We start from the raw sequence: 13,912 nt of genomic DNA, 5'->3' as shown, positions 1-13,912 counted from the left end.
AAAAAAAAAAAAAAACTTCAAAACTTCACCTTGCTTGAATTAAAGGAATCTTCAAGTAGCCAAGTAAAATCTGCTGGCCAGGAGAATTAAGCAGTAACATAAACCAGAGGCATCTCTGTAGGAGGGTTGCTTTCCTAATTGGAATAGGGTTGAGGTTATCATAATGTCTCAAAATGGCAGCAGGGGGCACTGAAATCATCCAGCTTTCAGGTTAAGTTCGGTGTGTTAAAGAGAATCCAGCTAACTGGGCATGATGGCACATCCTGGAGATCCCGGTACTTGGATGGCTACAGTAGGAGAAACATGGATTTGAGGACACCCTGAGTAACAGTGAGACCCTCTCAAAAGGAGGAGGACCCCCCCACACACACACACCAATAATTCAGCTTCCACTTACATTCTCTAAACTGAAGCCCTAAAGCTGGTTCCTGCCAGTGTCCATGAATTTAACCTCTAGCTCAGCCAGTCTGAGCATCACCGGGCATTTTGATCTCTCCGCTTTGCTCATCCATTTTTCTACATTTACTACCTCTCCCTGGCTATTTCTCTACAAAATACCCAATTATGGAGTCTGTGACAAAAGACTACAGGACGGCACCCATCGCCTACACCTCCTCAGTCTCAGCTTCCATTTCCTGCCTCGCCTTCCTTCAATCGCAAAACCAAAAGCGGAGATGGCTTTCAAAGGACAACTTTCCCTGGGTGTCACACATGGCTCCTTCTTCTTCTCATTTAGTCTTGGTAAAAGATTGATACTCTGAATGGCCAAAGGAGACAACTCAGCTCAAGTCCTGAGTTAACCACAAGCTAGCTGGGAAGCCTGGAGAAGGAAGTGTAGAGACCCCCAGGCCTCTTTCCTTTCTCTCCAATGTAGATGGAAAACTTAAGTCCTAGGACAAAATGTGCAGAAAGGGCTCAGAGCTGTCCTAACATAAAGTAGTGAGTGACCACCAAATGTCACTGAGATTCCTACAAGGCCTGGTACTCTGCATTAAGGCCTCTGCAGACCAGACAGTTCCAGAAGAGGCTGAGGTGTCACTTCTGATCTCCTTGGCCAGGAGTAGCATTAGCTATGTCCTGCCAAGCCTGCACCACAGGGAAGTTGTGCTTTCAACACAGCCATCATTTTCATTAGGGCATCTGAGGTTGCTAGAGAGCTTTCTGGGTTTTCTCTAAAATCTGGAGGGAAAAGGCAGATAGATTTGTCTGTTCCAGTCCTAGTGAGTGAGCTGAATACTGAATGGCAACCTCCATTTTCTAAACTGTGTTGCCATCATGTCCACAGCAACCTAACAACCGATTCCTACTCAAAGTCACGGAAACCTAGTAAAATAGAGGGAGGACTCATTATCTCGCTTAACATAATGATGTATGTCCTCTCAAATATGCCTAGCAATAGATACATGAATGATGACGTACGTGCAGGTGTTAAGGTCATGTACAAGGATTCAGTGCATTGCAGGTATGCCCCAAATGCAAGCAAATTTAGAGACAAAACTCAAGTGCCAATAACAAGATTCATTCTAATGACGTTTTATTATTAAATTTTTTTTTTTTCTGCTAGCAAGAATTGCATAAAAGGCAAGCAAATGTTCGACAACACATCCACTCCCTTCTGTGGCTTCCTTTCATGGAATTTGGGTCCTCGGACCCTTTTAGCCAAGACATAGACTTCCTGTTCCTCCCCATTACCTTACCATGATGCCTCTTTCACTATCTGGCATTAGGCTTTGTGAAGCTAACTGAATGAGAGGCTCTCCATGGGAGCTATGGGCTGCCTTCAGAACACACCCAGCCAACCTGGCAAGAATCTGACAGCCTGGTAACACCAGAACAGCCAGAGAGAGCTCTTATTCACAGCTAACGAGTGTGAACCGCCACTAACTACTCTGGAAAACAAGCTGGCATTTTCTGGTGAAGATACAAGGATGTGAATACTGCACAGCACTGTCATCTCCTTCCTGAGCCTACAGCCAGACTGCCTAATTCATTAAGAATCTATGGGTGCTCTTGCAACTGCAGAGAGACAGAGACAGACAGTAAAACCTGGAAACTTAGAACATGCAGCGGTGCAGAAACACTATATGCTGGTACTGTCCACTACATGTTTGAAATGTATAGTGCATTTGAAATGTAGCTAATACAAAGAACTGAAATTTCAATACTATTTGATTTTAATTTTAATAGAAGTGAGCACACTGGCTACTGGCTACCTTACCATACAGTGAAGAAATTCATTAATCTAGGCATCATGATATATATCATATATAAATATTTATACATAAATATATATTTATATAAGTATATAAATGTCTGTATATTTACAAAACTTATCTAATGTAAAGTTAGATTAAATGTGAATATATATATATATATATATATATATATATATATATATATAAGAATTTCATTATTATTAGAAACAGAAAGAAAAAAGGCCAAATGTGGTGGTACATACCTACAAGCCATCCCCTAAAAGGATGTTCAGGGTAGAAACAAGAATGTTTTGTGAGATGGCTAAAAGTAATCTCAGAATCTAATAGAGGCAGAAGGATGAGGGGTTCCAGCCTGGTCTTCATGAAAATTGTCTCAAAGGAAACATAAACTACATATGCATAAAATAGAATCCTGTATAGCAATTAAAAATAAACTAACAATATGTGATAGTTTGTATATGTTCGACCCAGGGAGTACCACAATTAGAAGGTGTGACCCTGTTGGAGTAGGTGTGTCACTGTGGGTGTGGGCTATAAGGCTCTCAACCGAGCTGCCTGGACGTCAGTATTCTGCTAGCAGCCTTCAGATGAAGACATAGAACTCCCAGCATCTCCTGCACCATGTCTGTCTGGATGTTGCCATGTTCCAGCCTTGATGATAATTGTCTGACCCTCTGAACCTGTAAGCCAGCCCTAATTAAATGTTGTCATGGTATCTGCTCACAGCAGTAAAACCCTAAGCAAGACAGTATAAGAAATCAGAATGTTACAAAGTTTAAATGCTGGAAAAAAAAATACATTGTTGGGGTAAAGGTATGAACCAAAAACCTTCATAAACACAAAACTGAAGGTAGTGCTTATGGAGGTATCAGGACAGAGCCGACGTCCTAGAAGGAACACCTGGGAGAAGCTCCAATAGCAGGATGATGTTCTGCTTCTGTCCTCACATCTCTAAACATACACCACCAACATCATTTTATGATGCAAGTATTTCACAATTTAGAAAAAGCACTGGTAAGGCAGTGTTCCACTTCTTAGAGCCTCCCTCCATACCTTATGCCCACACAGACTGGCACCCTCTACAGAGGAACCGGGCTTCCTTCATCTTTGATGGCTCCTGTTCTTAGCAGAACACAAGGGCACAGAGAGCCAAGTGAACTGAGTCGTGATCTGAGAAAACCACACTTCCCAGGCTTAAGCTGTGTACAGTTACATTTTTCAGCCTGGATATGGCTAATTAAGTCTCTATTCCTAACAAAAATAACAATGTATTTCTCCACCTAAAATGGACCACCTGTGCTTCAGCTGACCTGGAAGTGAAATGCCTTTTACAGTGCAGCTTTCATTAAACATAGTGGCTCAGGATCCCCTGCTTGGGTGAGTAGGCTTTTTTTTTTTTCTATTTACTATAATTATACATGTGTACATATGTGCACAGGAACACATATATACATACAACTATACTTTTACAAAAAGGAACTGGTGTCACCAGACTGTTCACGCACATTGAATTTTTAGCTGGAAAGTATCAGAAGCCCCTGGAAGTGGGCAGAAGTAGAGCAGGGATAAGTACAGCACAGTAAATATTCCAGCCACAACCATATATGCCAGGGAACAGGAGGTGACTCTGCCCACTTCTCTGATTTACTTGGTTATTTGTTGATTGAGACTGTGTCTCATGCAGCCCAGGCCAGTCTTAATATATATTTCTTATATATCTAAGGATGACCTTGACACTTCTGGTTCTCCTACATGTGCTAGAATTACAGGTCTGTGATGACACGCCTGACATTTTTCTTTCCTTTTACTTTTTGAGACAGGGTTGCTCTGTAGCCCAAACTAGAATGACTATGGGAAACAAGCTGTTATTTACTGGTGAAGATGGAAATGGGAATATGCACAGCACAGGAATTTTATTCCTGGGCATACACCCAAACTGTCTAACTCATTAAGAATCTAACTCATTAAGCCCAGGCTGGCCTGGCCCTTAGTATATTGACCAGATAGGCCTAAAGCTTACATTAATCCTCCTGCCTCAGCCTCCCAAGTATGAAGAGCAAAGACATGAGCCATCACAACTGACAAAATGTGGGGTTGTTGTTGTTGTTGTTGTTTGCATTACTGGGAACTGAACTCAGGGCTATACCATGAGCTACACTCCCATCTAGACCCCCACTGTTCTGTTTTTGAGTATGGCAATGTAGTACAGGTTCGTCTAAAACCCATGACAATCATCCTACCCTAGCTTCACCTAGGAGAGGAGTATAGGTGTGAAGTATCATGCCCAGCAAGGCCCTAGCATTACACACACACACACACACACACACCACACACACACACACCACAGGCCAGCGGGGAATAGCAGGGCAGCAAGCACAACAATGTGCTACAACTGAGAGAATGGAATTCTGGCTCTTCCTGGTAGCTCCAAGCCTGAGACTCTTTTGTTCATTTCTCCATCTTTAGAGGCCAAACTGGTGTCTAGTACATAGATGGAGCTTGTGTTGGAGAGTTTTATGCAGCTTGACAGAAGCTAAAGTCATCTGAGAGGAGGGAACCTCAAGAAAATTCCTCCATTAGATCAAGCTGTAGGCAAGCCTGTAGGGTATTTTCTTAAGTAGTGATTAATGAGGGAAGGCCCAGCCCACTGCAGGGGGTGCCACCCTGGGCAGATGGTCCTGGGTGCTATGAGCAAGCCAGAAAGCAGCACTCCTCCATGGCCTCTGCATCAGCTCCTGCATCCAGGTTCCTGTTCTGCCTTCCTTTGGTGATGAACTGTGATGTGGAAGCATAAGCCAAACCCTTTCCCCCAATCCTTTGGTCATGATGTTTCATCACAGCAATAGTAACGCTAAGTAGGACAGGGCTCAAAAATGATTTCTGAACCAAGGGGGGGGGGGACACTTCCCATGACTGCAAACCTATCCTGGGTCTAGAGCTAAAAACTTTATTTAATTTACCCTCTGTCAAGCTGAGGATCTAGAACACCCAGAAGTCTTATTATGCACAGCTGGTGGGAGTTTAAGTTGGCAAAACCACTTTAGAAACCTCAAGATTAGCAAGATTAAATCACTTGCCCAAGAACATGTAAATAAGGAGCCGAAATAGAACCTTCTGAAGTCAAAAGGCAGAATTCAAATTTCCTCTACTGGTCTACAAGCCATACTCCTGAACAAGACACTGAACTGTTTCAAACAAAAGCAAACCCAATCACAAAAGCCACACACTCTCTAAATTTTGTAAATATGGAGTTTAAAGACAAAGCTGCATAGGGCCAAAATACATTATAAATGTACAAAAATGTGATAATAAAACCATTACTATATGTAATTACCATATGTTGATAGAACACTTTAAAAAGGAAATGTAAAAAGACAAGCTGTAGGCAATAAGTGAGCTCATGTTCTTTAAATCGTTTGAGATTATACAACCAGAACTTAAGGCAGCCGGGGGGTGGGGGTGGGGTTGGGGGGAGGGGGGAGCATGCAAATCGCAATAGAGTTAACCAGACTGTCCTCTACAACCTCCACTCATGATAAAACCAGCTCACCTACACAGAAGCACACACCCTTAGCATCAACAAGCTCTTGTTTCTGAATGTTTTATATGTTTAAGAGTGCAGGGTAGTACTGTCAAAGGGGCCATCTTACTGAAACAGGCTTACCAATCCATCATAAATGGCAGCTGAGAGCTTCAGGACCAAATAACTACGGTTAAGTGGCTACAGAGAAAGACTGCACCTAAGAGGGTCAAGTCAGGAGCATCAGTTCAAGGTGGTCGCCAGCTACATATGAATTCAAGGCCGGCCTAAGCTATAGAAAGTCCAGTCTTAGAATGCAGTGGGAGGGGAAGAGAACAAAAGGAAGAGAGGAAGGAGAAGATGTTGAAGCAGAGCCCAGAAATCAGGTCCCCTATTTTCTGGACACACCTTTGTCTCCGCACTACCTCAAAGGGAAAGCATGAAGATGTGTTACGGTCCCTCACCAAACAGCTATATCCCTCTGGGCCTTTACATTAACTTTGTTTAATCCTCTTATCAGCTCTGGGCATTAGATATTATCACCATTTACAAGATTGGGGGGGTGGGGGCATAGAACTAAGGCTCAGAAGCCTTAACTTAACTCACCCCTAATCATATGGACTGTCCCACCTCAGCATGGGGAGATGCACATTAAGAAATAACTTCAGAACAGGACTCTACTAAGTGCTTAAAAATACATAAGCCTAGAGTTATGGCGCACACCTGTAATCCCAGGCCTTATAAGGCTGAAGCAGGAGGATAACTGAGAGTTCAACATACACCTGGGCTATAGTAACTTAAAGGCCAGTCTATACTATATAGCATGACTCCATCTCCAAAAGAAAAAAGGGAAAGAAAGGTATGAGTAAACTTCAGAAAGTAAATATGTTTAGCCACTTAAGAGGGAATATTCTTCAGTGTGTATCAGGATAGGGGCTTGGTTAAGATAACTTCAATCCAACCATGATCAAATTAGTCATCTTTAATGTGACTAAAGCCACAGAAAGAACCTTATAAAACTTCTTGCCACTTAATAGGGGCAGTAAATTTTCACTACTTTCAAATCTCTTATATAGATAGAGTGTACAGAAATTATTGAAAAAAAATAATTCAATTTTGCTGTTCATTTCTCCAGGCATCTTTCACAGCTAGCTACCTGACCGCAACTGCTATTTTCGTTTCTCCCTGTTACCATATCCTCTTCGTGCAATACAAGAAGTCCCAGACAGGCACTTCCAGTCACCCAAATAAAACAAAGGGGAGCATTAAGATGTGATAAGATCCCCCACAGGGCTGTTCTGTGGTATGAGCCATTACATACTCCGTGGTCCTGAATGAGTTTCAGACATCATTTCTACCTTCGTAAGAGAATCCCTTTCAATTAGGAGACTATCACTTTTATTTCTGAAACTGGTGCAAAGCTCCGTTTGTCTCCAGCAGGGGCGCTACTTTCATTACTTACACAGACGTTTTTAAGTGGTTATACAGATCTTAAGAGATTCAAGTTTGTCCCGCAACATGAAACGCAATACCCAGTGACTTCTCCAACACAGTTTGCAACATTTTTGGACTCCTGCTGCTTTTTTTAACACAACGAACCCCACTACTTACAGAACAAGTCTAACTGGCTAGCAGTGAACCACGCTTCTATTTTTTTATGACAAAGGAGTTTTGCATCTAATTTGATTCCTGCGGTTTAACTTCTCGGATGGGGTCAAAACTGGAGTAAGCCACCGATTTTGTTTTTCTGATTTATATCCGCGGAAAGGAATACGAAAAAAGAGCTGCACTGTAATTTACCTCTGAAAGTACCTCATCGCTCTGGCTGCATTTTAAAATGCTAATCCTTTTTACTTCGCTTTCCTGTCTTTTCAATCTAAAGCTAAAAATCAGTTCACTTTATCAAATTATCAAATGAAAGGTTCTAGAAATAGCCTCCTATTTGTGGAAAGAGACAGAAGGCACATAAAAAATGGAAGATATCACTTGAATCGTCCTCCCCCAAAGCACCCCGGATGAGACAAATCCCAGTAAAATCCTAGACGCCTTAGGTAAAATTCAAGGCACTTCCTATTGGGGCAGGTGTGAACTCTAAAAGAAAACAGCCAGAAAGAGCAAAGTTCAAGCATTCCTCCCCTGGGGCCCCGAGCTCCACACTCCCGGCTGTACTCGAGTGAGTCTCCCCAGGTTCAGCCCTTCGGTTCACACACCTGCTCAGAGGTCCAGCCGTCGGCTCGGCCGCAGCAGCGTCTGCACCAGACACCAGCTCCCCCGAGCCCCGCCCGCCAGCTGGGTGGGAGGAGCCCGCGGCCAGCCGCAACGCGAATTCCCCTGCCGCCGCGCCGCGCCGCGCCGCGATGCTCTTCACGCAGGGAGGTCACCCGCTGCCCGCGGCCGGCCGAGCAGAGCCGGGAGACGCCTCGGTGATAGGGAGCTGCGGACAGCCCAGCCCCCTCCCCCGCGGGTGCGGCGGGCTTGGTGCCCTGAGATCGTCGCCCCGCCCGCACCCGCACCCCGGTCCGCAGCGCCGACCCCGCGGCCGCAGCCCTCAGGCAGCTCAGGCCTCCCCGGCCTTCAGCGTCACAGTAATAATGAAGTTTCCCCCGCACTCCCGCGGCCGCAGAATGAGCTGGGAGACCGACTTCCCGCCTGGCCAATGGTGGCGGCGGCAGCGGGGCGGGGCGCGGCGGGTGCGGAGAAGGCGGGGCTACGTCGGGGCGGGAGGGGCCGGGGAGGTGACCGGGAGGGGGCGGGGAGGTAGCGGGACTCACGGCTGAGAGGAAACCGGGAGGGGGCGGGACCTAGGGCGAGCGAGGTGACAGGGAGGTGGTGGGATCGGCGGCTGGAGGTTGCGGGACCCACAGCCGGGAGGTAGTAGGGAGGTGGCAGGACCCTGGACACAGAACGGGAGAATGGAGGAGTAACCTTTGCTGGAGTGAAATTGCTTTTCACCAGCGAGGATGCAAAGGAGCGATGCCCAGTGGTGTGTGTGTTGGGGGCGAGAGAGGGGTTGGTCGATTAGGTTGGTTGGTTTTTTGGTTGGTTGGTTGGTTCCTTTTGGTTCTGGATTCAGGTTCTTATTATTCATGCGGAGGAGAGAGAGGGGACTGGGACTGTCTTGGTGAGCTGTAGGGTGACTGCCAGAGCAGAGGGTAGTTCCAAACCGATGTCTCTCAGGGGCCAAGGACTGCAGGCCCGCAGTGGTGCAGAGTCAGGCTGGACTAGAGAGGAGAGCACACTGCAGAAAACAGAGAGCATGATAATCACCAATTCTAAAATCATAAAGTACCACTTTTGATCTAAAACTCCAATGAGGGCCTGGGGGATGGGGCGTAGAAGTTTCACCTCCAATTTCCCAGGTCTGTAAGAGCTTTCTTCCTCTCCCAAGGCCAAAAATGCTCCCAGCTAGGGCTCCTCTCATCTTCAAATAATCTTCAAGAAAACTATATGTTAACAGCGAACTGATGTATCTGAATTTGAAACGCTGAACATGGGGGCTTTAACCCAAAAAATATACGAAATTCTACAAAAACTAGTTTAAAAATGAAGGCATGAGCCCCTTATCAGCACATACAATCCTGAGAATATATACAAACAAGCAAGTCTTAGAGGGACTCCTCAGTACATCCTGACTTATTTATACAAATGTAACAATAACAAAGAGACCATTAATTTGAAGGGGAGCACATGAGAGGTTTGAGGAGGGGCAATGATATAATTTTATTTTAATTAAATTTGAAAAGAAAAATGACTGTAAGTAGAAGAAATTTCATAATCTGACATATCCAGAATAATTCAGATCTCATCAGGTCTTCGGGCTTTGAAAAACCTAACATATTAACCAATAGAAAAGAAATCTCAAGGACTGATAGATCCTGAGGATAGGGCATGAGACTGGTGTATCCTGAGGAATTCAGCAGTGCCCTGATGTGTATCCTAAGGATATGGCAGTTCCCTGATGTGTGCTGAGGAATAAGGCAGTGTCCTGATGTACCCTGAAGATATGACAGGGATGTTGGCTTTATGTGGATCTTCAGTAACAATTGAAACACCTCTGAGACCAAGAAGATGAGGAAGTAGAATCTCTGTTTTGGGGTAACTAAGGTTATCTAAGACAGGGTTTCGTAAACTTTCTCCACTTGTGATCTCTCTTTGCCTCCCAAATTTCTACATATAGACATATAAAGTAGGCATTGAAATCATAAGGAATTTAACTTTAAAATGATTCTTTGTTATCATACAGTTTCATCATTTATTAAAGATGTCAGAAAATTAACATACTAGTTAGATTGATTGCTCATTTATTTTACATGAGAAATTAGATCTTGTTTAAATACCTGTCACTCCAGTACAGAGAACAACAGCAACATTTTTCAGAATTAGACACTTTGATTCTGTAAGCATCCATGCTGAGAAAGCTATTTTTGACCTTGTACTTAAGCCATTCTGTACTATGTATTTACATATATACATATATATGTGTGTATATACATATATATTCATGGTATAAAAATGATTGAAGTAAAGCTGGGCAGTGGTGGCGCATGCACTTGGGAGGCAAAGGCAGGTGGATTTCTGAGTTCGAGGCCAGCCTGGTCTACAGAATGAGTTCCAGGACAGCCAGGGCTACACAGAGAAACCCTGTCTCGAAAAAAAAAAAAATGATTAAAGTACGTTATGTTAAAAGGTCATTTCTTAAATGATGAGAAATTGTTCTGATCTCAGGTCAAAATTTATTGGATGATTTTTTTTTTTTAACTGCAACTCAAGTCAGGAATTCAATTTCTTAAATTAAACATTCCACCTCAGTCCAACTCGGAGACACACTAATTTAATATGAATTTGCTCAAAAATGTCAATAAGTGGATATCAAGTCTTTCTTCTCTGTAATTAAACCATTATGTTTCTATAAGAGCAGAAAACTGTATGTGCAGGAAAAAATTGTAATGCAATACACAGTAGTCTCAAACCTGAGCTGAGCTATTCAAGACAGTGTCGGTGGATGGTGGGTTAACTACAACAATATGCTCAGTGGTTTGACATTTCTGCAATGCAAAGCATGCTACTGCGTGTTCAAAACCAAAACCTCAGTGAAATGTAAAATTGCAGTTCAGGGGCAGGGAGTGCTTTTGACTTAATATTTGGTCATGGAATATTCAGAAATTGACAAAAAATTTTGTGACCCTTACATTCAGTGATGTGATTCCACATGGGGTTGTGATTCATGGTTTAAAAGGCCATGGTCTTTAAAAAAAAAAAAAAAACCACAAACCTTTAAAATATGAATCACAAAAGCTGTTTTTAGAAACACTAGAGGCAAGAGTAATCACTCATTCTCCAGATGTGTAGCAGTGTTGGGAAAGCTCAATCTATTACAAAGATATAAATGCAATTATAAATATCACTAGCAAGAACTGGGTAGCTGGCCAAGGAGAACTCATGGTAAGCAACAGGATCCTATTTCTTGTGTCAAATATAAAGTTTATAATCAGTCTCAATTTTGGCCTATGAATCTAGTTAGCTTTATGTAAATTTTCAAATTGAAGAGAAAGGTTTGTTATCAAAGACTCAAGCCTAGAGGTGAGATAGAAATGATGCCAAATGACTAGGGTACTATAAGCTTCCTTATAAAAGGGCCAAAAGCCTAAGAATTTTATCATAGGTGGAACAGTAAAGAGATTTTATTTTTACTTCTTTAATATATATATATATATGTATATATGTATATATATATATTAAACAATATATATATGCTAGGCAATGGTGGCACTCATCTTTAATCCCAGCACTCTGGAGGCAGAGGCAGGCAGATCTCTGAGTTCAAGGCCCCCCTTAATCTACAGAGTGAGTTCCAGGACAGCCAGGGCTATTCAGAGAGACTCTGACTTGAAAAACAAAGACAAAAAAAAACAAAATTATTATTGTTAATTGCACACGTGGGTCTGTGTATGTGTCATTTCCTGATAGTTTTCATTTTCTTGCTTAAAGAATTAAAAACAGCCCAGGAACTCAAATGCCAACTGTTCTGCCTTATGTGTGGGTCCTAGCTCGGGTTTAGATATTTAATTTGGAGTGTCTGTAGAGGCCAGAAAGCTTGAGGGCCCGTGAGTGTGGAGAAGGGAAGAGGCCTTCAGCAGGGGAAGGATTCTAGAGCACATAATACATCAAAACAGATGGGAGGGAATTTTGGGAGGTAGGATGATTTAATTGGAGAAGAGAGGAAAAAGTGGGAGAGGGGATTAATAAAGGTTAAGGATCCCTGACAAGACTTTATGGAAACCTATTTCTTTGGAAGCGAATTAAAATATAACAACAACAACAATAATAATGATAATAAAAATAGGAGTTTGAATAAAGGTACCCTGAAAATATGGATAATGCTCTTCCCAGAAGCCAAGGTTTATTCTAAAGAGGTCAGCTCAGGAACTTGGGAAAATTCTATTAGACCCCTCTCCTCCTGGGAGAGAAAGGTCATGAAGCACTTAGGCACCCCTCCCCTCCAGAAGGGAGAGGGCAAGGGAGAGGCTTAATTGCATTCCTCACACCACTGGGGAAGTGGACTGACCATTGGCCATCTGCAGGTGGAGGAGGCCCAGAGCATTCCATGACCATTGGCCACCTACAGACAAGAGAAGCCCTTGCCACCTCATTCCCTGAAGACCAATCAGTGTAAAAGTCACACTGTTCTGCCAATCACATTGTGCCTAATGGCTGCTGCTCTGAAAACTGTATAAAAGCTCACTGAACAAGTCGAACATGGTCACCACTTTTCCTTGCAGTGTAGGATGACCCCAACACGTTGGAATAAATTCCTCTTGCTTTTTGCATCGATTCCAGGCTCTGCCTTGTTCACTCAGGGAGTCCCCAGTAAGCGAAGGCTTGCCAGAGAGTCTTACAATTCAATGAAAATCCAAGGCATTGGATACCTCTTATGAGTTGCTCAAGGTAACTCCAGAGGACCCCCCCAACAGTACAGGTTATTGCCATTGCTTTTGGTTGCGACAGAACTGGATAGTAAGACCTTGTTGCTGAAGATACCACATACTTTACGGTCAGGCTGGACAGCTGGAAGGTCCTCTTGCTGGTTAGTTTTCAGAAGACCAGATGGTGCTATGCAGGCAAGTGGCTGTGGCCTGTAGGTGGGGTGCATCATCAATGATATTAACCAGGAGTAGACTCTACATGCTGCAGTACCAACCAGCCAGGCAAGATGTGCCCAGTCAAACAGGAATGGCATAAATCTTCTGTGGGTGACCAACAGCTTTCTCATGAGATAAGAGGCCCACCTCACGGGAAGAAATTCATGCCTGGTACCCATAAACTTGGTCAAAAACTCGAGGCTGGAGAAGCCATGGGCCTTCAGTAAAGCTCATTGTCTTTGTTTTACCAAGTGACCATGTCACACTGTGTTATAAATGTGCTGGCTTAAATGATTAGTGTCTCAGGGATTGGAATACTTGGTCCTGAGTAAGTCCCACTGTTGTGGAGGTTTAGGAGAGATAATCTTGGTGGAAGAGGTACGTCATGTGGAGTGGGCTTTGGAGGCTTAAGGCCTCCCCTACTTCTAGTTCACCCTCTATGCTTTGTGATTACAGTAAAGGATGGAACTCTCTGCATACCGCTCCAGCCTCCATGACAGCATCTTGCTGCCACATTTCCTCACCGTGAACTCTAACCCTCTGGAGCCATAGAACTCTTTCATCTATAAACTGCTGTGGTCATAATGCTTTATCACAGGAGTAGAAACCCTAACTGAGACACTTGTGCAGGCTAGTTTTTAAGTCAATCAGACATAAAGTCATCTGAGACTGGAAAAGTTCAACTGATTGGGTTACCTCACTCAGGATGATATTCTCCAGATCCATCCATTTCCCTAAGAATTTCATAAATTTATTGTTTTTAATAGCTGAGTAGTACTCCATTGTGTAGATGTACCACAATTTCTGTATCCACTCCTCTGTTGAGGGACATCTGGGTTGTTTCCAGGTTCTGGCTATTATAAATAAGGCTGCTATGAACATGGTGGAGCATGTGTCGTTGTTACATGTTGCAGTATTTTTTGGGTATATGCCCAAGAGTGGTATAGCTGGGTCCTCCGGTAGTACTACGTCCAATTTCCAGATGAACTGCCAAACTGATTTCCAGAGTGGTTGTATCAGTTTGCAATCCCACCAGC

At 43.4% G+C, this 13,912-nt stretch overlaps 1 protein-coding gene across 6 annotated transcripts in view; it reads right to left on the bottom strand.

Moving 5' to 3' along the window:
• Positions 1-8,414, bottom strand: part of Herc3 (HECT and RLD domain containing E3 ubiquitin protein ligase 3) — a 94,904-nt gene extending 86,490 nt beyond the window's left edge. For all 6 annotated transcript variants that reach the window (XR_004122031.1, XM_031382040.1, XM_031382041.1 and 3 more), the window contains exon 1: positions 7,947-8,414. The gene's annotated coding sequence lies outside the window, so the exon portion shown is untranslated. The remainder of the gene's footprint in view (positions 1-7,946) is intronic.
• Positions 8,415-13,912: the final 5,498 nt, after the last annotated feature.

This window comes from Mastomys coucha, unplaced genomic scaffold (assembly GCF_008632895.1).
Source record: "Mastomys coucha isolate ucsf_1 unplaced genomic scaffold, UCSF_Mcou_1 pScaffold20, whole genome shotgun sequence".
In the NCBI taxonomy this organism is placed as follows: domain Eukaryota; kingdom Metazoa; phylum Chordata; class Mammalia; order Rodentia; family Muridae; genus Mastomys; species Mastomys coucha.
Note: the sequence above shows the minus strand (reverse complement) of the source record. Positions and strands in the feature narration are given on the sequence as shown.